Here is a 7,272-nt window from a genome sequence, read left to right on the forward strand (position 1 = left end):
ATATATTTAGTATTTCTATTTTTCTTTCCCTCACCTGAGGAAAAAATTTCATTTGCGAGAGAAAAATCAAAAACAAAAACAACATCGATTGGTTGCCTCCCATATGTTTCCCCACCAGGGATCAAACCCATGACGTAGGTATATGAGCCCAGACCAGGGACTGAACCTGCAAACTTTCAGTCTATAGGATGATGCTCCAACTAACTGAGCCCCACCAGCCAGGGCTTAGTAAGTATTTCTTGAAAACATATTTTACACAGGACCCTATGCTAAGTGATAGTTCCATTATTGTTATCTGTGTGTATGATGACAGATTAATTATTGGCTTTTTATTTTCCACAAAGGAGTACCAAGATAGATTTGTCATCATTATTAACTACAAAAGCATAGGTAGAGAAGTAGTTGGGGAACCCATTATTTCTGTTAAAATTACAAGTGAGTCTTTGTTCTTTTGCACTTAGATTTGTTGGGTAGATAATATTTCTTTTGAGTAGTTGGCAGTTGCATTTCATTATGCTGTGTCATTTTCTTCCTGAACCCTACAGCTTTAAGTAAGCATCAGTGGTAAGCAATAGAGGGATATGTGGATAATATATTGTGGTGGTTAAACTGAGGTTCCTCTGCCTCTCTTAGACACAGTGGATTTAGGGATTAGAGTGAAGTAATCTGGGCATGGTGCCCTTCATGAATAGTTAATACAGATAGCTTATAATATCACCAGCTAAGGGAAAGGAGAAAAGTTCTCTCAATATAAGAAGATACTATTTAGTTAGAAGTCAGGTCAAAGTCAAAGTAGATAAGGAAGAATTCCTTTTGTGGCTCAGCTGGAATTATTTGAAAGAAAATTGTCTACTGCAAATTGAGATATGAATAATTTCAAACATTTTAAGGAAAAAGAAATAGGGTTGAAGCCTTTCACTGTTCCAAACCTTATTCTTGGGACCAAAGGAAACCCCTCACCACTACCCCTCTGGGCAGAACCAACAGTAACTGGGCCAAATGCCATTTACATTTATTAAAATAAAAATTCCACATTTGTAAGTCTTAAGGGGCCAAGTTGATTTCCTTAGGCAGAGGTGATAGCTGGGAAGACTAGGGAAAGTGAAAGCACAGAAAGCCAATTATTGAATGAGAAAGGGCTGGAGTAAGGATTTGGAATGAGCAAGGTAAGAGGATCCCTGGAGGACCCTCTCCTTTCACTCCCATCCTTCCCCCATGGGTCACAGTGATGCAGTACGAGGAGTGTTGCTAGATGGATTTGTTCCTTTCCCCACGACACATCACCCCAATCTATTTCATTTAGGAACAATCATCTTATTCAGTTGTGACCCTCTTACAGCTTCATTAGGGTCAGCGTATCTTTTGATTCTGGGAAAAGCAGGCTATACAGCATTGGAAATAGGTGGGTTTCTCCACGCTTCTGGGTCATCTTCCTCTGTGGTCTCCTGAGCCCCCAGATATTGAATTCCAGAAAGTAGACTAAGTCCTTCATGTTAACCTAAACCACTTATTTAAAATAAACAGCCTACTCACCGTTCAACCTGACAATCAAGTTCAGTTTTATACTAATAGTTTAAAGAGATGTCCATCTGTTGCCAATAGTTCTCTGGAAAATTCTAGGCTCACTTTAGGTTTCTAGAAAAATATTAGCAAGCTAAACATTCTACATTACTCAGTCCTTACCAAATGTGCATCCCCTCCCCAAACACACACACCACAAACACCACACACAACCCCCCCCAACACACACAGTACGTCACTACTGGAGGCTGAGTAAGCATATCGAACATGTGAACATGAGTGTGAGGGAGCCAGAGCATACACAAATACAATACAAGCAGTGACCAACTCAGTGGAAGATGCCTTCTCTAAACTTGAACCACAGCATGTATTCTTCACATCAAGTAGTGTTCAACCTTGACTGCCCACTAGACTCACTTGGAAGGCCGATAAAAATCTGGACACTAAGGCCAGAGTCCACACCATTAAACCAGAGTCCCTGGGCATTGGGTCCAGTCAGCCATTGCTTTACTAACTCCCTTGGTGACTCCAATGTGCAAGCACATCTGAGAATCAGAGCTCTGTGCTATACTTGGCAACCTTGCTGAGGATAACCTTTTTAACCTATCGCAGCAGTTTGTATTTCTATAACAGACATAGACCTGACATCACGCAGACCTCCAAAGATGCAAACTCACTTTGATAAGACATAAATTTGTGGCAGGAATCAGACTTTCCAAAGTCCGATACATTAGTACGGGCTGTAGTTCTAAGAGCAAATATTCTTTATCCACAAACTGCTCTCACAGGGTTGGGGCTCTGATATGATGCATTCTTCCCATGGTGCATATTAGCATGTACAGTAAAATCCCAGAAGGCAGGCTTCGTTAGCAGGATGCCAGTAGAGTCAGGGGGAAAATCAATGTGCCCCACTTACTGACAGCATTGGGAAGCATTTGATATTTAATATTCGCTAGAGTCCAATGCTCAAATGCCATTTTCTATTGATTTGCATTCCATGGGAAGGCAGCGGGGAGGCCCAGCTGTCCTTTAAGAGCTCTCACAAATCTATCAATGTGGTTTTCATGCTATTTTAGTACCTAGCATTGTAACTGGCCTTGGTCTTATATTGTCAAATTCTGATGGGGTGATGTATGTCACTGTAACTGAAATATTAAACAAGAGTTCAGCTCTACTCTTCCAGAACCTGAGTATTTCTCCTGCAAAATCTTTATTTCCCAAACCCATACACTTCTGAAATCTCTGTAACTGAAGACGAAGCACTGAATCATCCCAGGTGCTTACTTTGCCAAGGGAATTTCCCAGTACTCTTTGCTCTTTCTCCATTATTTTTCACTTAATTTAGTCAGTGTTAGGAAGTAAAGAAAGTGAAGGGAGGAGATAGAATAGTAGAGTTATTACTGACAACTCTCTTAAATAGTTACCATGTAAAATTTGATTTAGTACTAAAATACCGAGAGGGTTAGAATTTAATCAGTGCCCCATACATCAAGAATTTATAAAAATCTACAATTCTTCCCAGAAGTGGAATCACTGGTTCAAAAGGCAGTTCTATTTTTAATTTCTTCAGGAAACTCCATTGATCCAGCGATCCCACTTCTGGGAATATATCTGAAGGAACCCAAAACACTAATTCAAAAGAATAAATGTATCCCCGTGTCAACTGCAACACATTTACAATAGCCAACATCTGGAAACAGCCCAAGTGTCCGTCAGTAGATGACTGGATTAAAAAGCTTGGTACATTTATGCAGTGGAATACTACTCAGCCATAAAAAAGAAGGAAATCTTACTTTTTGCGACAGCATGGATGGACCTGGAGATTATTATGCTAAGTGAAATAAACCAGTCAGAGAAAGACAAATACCATATGATCTCACTTATATGTGGAATCTAATGAACAAAATAAACTGATGAACAAAATAGAAGCAGAGGCATGGATACATGGAAGAGACTGACAGCTGTCAGAGGGGCAGGGGTGGGGGGCTGGACACAGACAACAGTGTGGTGAAAGCCAGAGGGAAAGGGGCCGGGGTAGGTGGAGGTGGACAAAGCAGGAAGGAAATGGGGATGGAAAGAGACTTTGCTTTGGGTGATGGGCTCATGACGCAGTGAGCAGATGATGTTTTATTGAGTTGTACACTTGAAACCTGTATGCTTTTGTGCACCAATGTCACCCCAACAGATTTAATTTTTAAAAAACTAGGAAAAAGCATCCCAAATTCTTACCATTCTTAGTTTTAAGGAGTATAGACTTTCTTTTAGAGCCACTTCTCATGACATGACTCAGATTCTAAATATGTTACTGTATCAGTTCAGTTTGGAGAACTAATTGGGACTCATTTTTTCTCAAAACTAAATCCACTCTCAACATTAAAATGAAAATGATGATAGAACTATAAGAGGTGCTCTTTGTGGCAATATTTACTCTTGAAATTATAAAAGGGTAAAGATATTACAATTACACCAGAATGCCAAAGTGTAAGTGATCTTCAGCAGTGTACAATATATTTCCCAAGTCCATGTTCTTAGGTCCATAGATGAAGTTCTTCGAAGTTATACAAGATGTATTGATTCAATGACTGTTTCAGGATTATTCAATGAATGCCTGGTATTTTCCAAAATCTGACCTAATGTAAATATGCAATATGTGTCCTCAGGACCTTTCCAATACAGAGATGAAGAGACACATTTAAACAAATACACTCAATTGGGACTGTGGTGGCTGTGTGCATGAGGATGGTATGGGACCACACAAAAGGCCATGGTGACATTTTTCTGAGATCCTCAGCAATCTTTGTTGAGAAAATTATAGTTGAGTTGATTTTTGAAATATGATGGAGTTCACAGGATAAAAAGGGGATGAGGGAATTACAGGGAGAGGGTAATGCATATGCACTACAAACCATGCAGGGAACTTGGCAGGTTATTGACTCTGAAAATGAAAACTGGGACTTGTAGGTAATGAGGCCCAAGGAACACCCAGGACCTTGGAAATCAGGCTAAGGAGTCTGAACTCCATTGGGGAAATCACTGCAGTTTAAGGCATGGTTACTTTTTCCATTTCTAAAAATAAATCTGACATTAATAGAGAGCTGGAATTACCCAAGGGGGAAAGACAGCTTAGGAAGCCAAGGCAACAGCACAAACGAGAACTTGGATGTGTTAAACTAAAAACAAAGCAGCCCTTTAAAAGTGCATGTTAGGTGGTGTCAGCAAGATGTCAAACTACAAGTTTATAGCCCTGGTCCCCCTACAAATGCAACAATTTAGCAATCACCCACAATGAAATAGATCTGGGAGAACTCTGCCAAAGTACAATGAAGAAGATGAAGCAATCCAGGGAGCATAAAAATTGAGCATGTCTACACAGAAAAGTGTAAGAAGCATTTTACCTATGTCATCCTATCCCTCAGTCCAGCACAGCTGGAAGCTGAGAAGTATCCCATGGGCTGTAATATCTCCCCATAGAGGAAAAAGAAAGCAAGAGAACTCCAGCACCCTTCACCAGCAAGAAACTCAACACCTTCACCGTTGTGAACACTCATTGCTTTGGCATGGAAGACTCTCCCCCAGTCTTTGACAGTGCTGACTGCTGCTGATGCAGATTCCTGAAGTCCACATCACTTCACCTTCCCCCAGAAAGAACTGCCACACATCCAACCCCTCTCCCTGGTGCTGCTGCCACTACACACACACCATCACAAACAGGCATGCAATTGAAAACATTACAACAATAGTAGGGGACTTCAATATTCCACTTACAATAATGGCTAGAACATCCACACAGAGAATCAATAAAGAAACAGCTGTCTTAAACATATTATAGACCAAATATACATAATAAACATATATAAAATTTTCTACCCAAGAGCAAAAGAATACATATTCTCCTCAAGAGCACAATGAACAATCTACAGGATAGATCATATGCTAGATCACAAAAGAAATTTTTACAAATTTAAGAAGATAAAAATCATTCCACATATCTTTTCTGACAGAAATGAAATGAAAAGTCAACAACAACAATAAAATGGGGGGGGGAACATGTGGATGCCCAATATTACTATGTCTATTCAACATAGTACTGGAAGTTCTAGCTAGAGCAATTAGATAAGAAAAATAAATATTAGGCACCCAAATTGGAAAGGAAGATGTAAAATTATCTATATATGCAGATTGCATAATAATATATGCAAAAAACCTTAAAGACTTAAAAATACTGCTAGAACTAATAAATTACTTGAGTATAGTTTCAGGATACAAAATCACCACATAAAAATCAGTTACATTTCTACACACTAACAATGAACTATCTGATAAAGAAATAAAGAAAATAATCTTATTTGCAACATAAAAAAACAATAAAATACTTAAAAATAAATTTAGCCAAGGAGGTGAAAGATCTATACACTGAAAACTATGAAACAGTGATGAAAGAAACTTAAGAAGAAACAAATAAATGGAAAGATACCCCTTGTTCATATACTGGAAGAGTTACTATTGTTAAAATGTCCATATTATACAAACCCATGTATAGATACAATGCAATGAATATAAAAATTCCAATGGCATTTTCCAGAGAAATAGAAACACCAATCCTCAAAGTTATATGGAATCACAAAAGACCCTACATAGCCAAAGTTGTCCTGAGAAATAACAAAGCTGAAGGCATCATGCTTCCTGATTTCAAACTATATTGCAAAGCTTAGTAATCAAAACAGTATGGCACTGGCATAAAAACAGACATTTAGATAAATGGAACAGAATAAACAGCTCAGACATAAATCCACATGTTTATGTTCAACTACTCTTTGAAAGGGTGTCAAGAACAGACAATGGGAGAAGCATAGTCTCTTCAATAAATGGTGGTGGGAAAACTGGGCATCCACACACAGACTAATGAAATCTGACCCCTATCTTACACAATATAGAAAACTCAACTCAAAATGGATTAAAGACTTAAAAGAGTAAACTTACTAGAAGAAAAGACAGAGTAAAAGCTTCTTGACATTGACCTGGGCTATGATTTTTTGGATATGATGCCAAAGGCACAGGCAACAAAAGCAAAATACATAATTGGGATAGCATTAAATTAAAAATCTGCACAGAAAAAAAAAAAAAACAAAACAAAAAACACAGCATGAAAAGTCAAACTATAGAATGGAAGGAAATGTTTTCAAATTCTATATCTGATAAGAGATTAATATCTAAAATACATAAGGAATTCATGCAACTCAATAGCAAAAAATACAAATAACCCAATTTTTAAAATGTGCAAAGGATCTGAATAGATATTTCTCTATAGACGACATGTTAAGATACATTAGTTGGCAACAGTTATAAGAAAAGTGCTCAACTTAACTTTTCATCAGGAAAATGCAAACCAAAACCACAGTAATATATCACCTCACATGTCTCAGAATGGCTATTATCAAAAACACAAAAAATAACAAGTATTGATGAAGATGTAGAGAAAAGGGATCCTTTATTGGTGAGAATTTAAATTGGTACAGTCATTATGGAAAACAGTATGGAAGTTCCTCAAATAACTAAAATTAGAACTAGCATATCATCCAGCAATTCCACTTCTGGGCGTATATCCAAAGGAATTGAAATCAGTATCTCGATGACATCTATGTCAGACTTCCGACCTCCAGAAATGTAAGATAATAACTTTGTGTTGTTTTAAGCCATTAAATTGGTAGTAATCTGTTATAGCTGCAGTAGGAAAATACACATGCCATCTCT

The sequence above is a fragment of the Furipterus horrens genome, unplaced genomic scaffold, assembly GCF_987537825.1.
Source record: "Furipterus horrens unplaced genomic scaffold, mFurHor1.1.pri manual_scaffold_17, whole genome shotgun sequence".
In the NCBI taxonomy this organism is placed as follows: Eukaryota; Metazoa; Chordata; class Mammalia; order Chiroptera; family Furipteridae; genus Furipterus; species Furipterus horrens.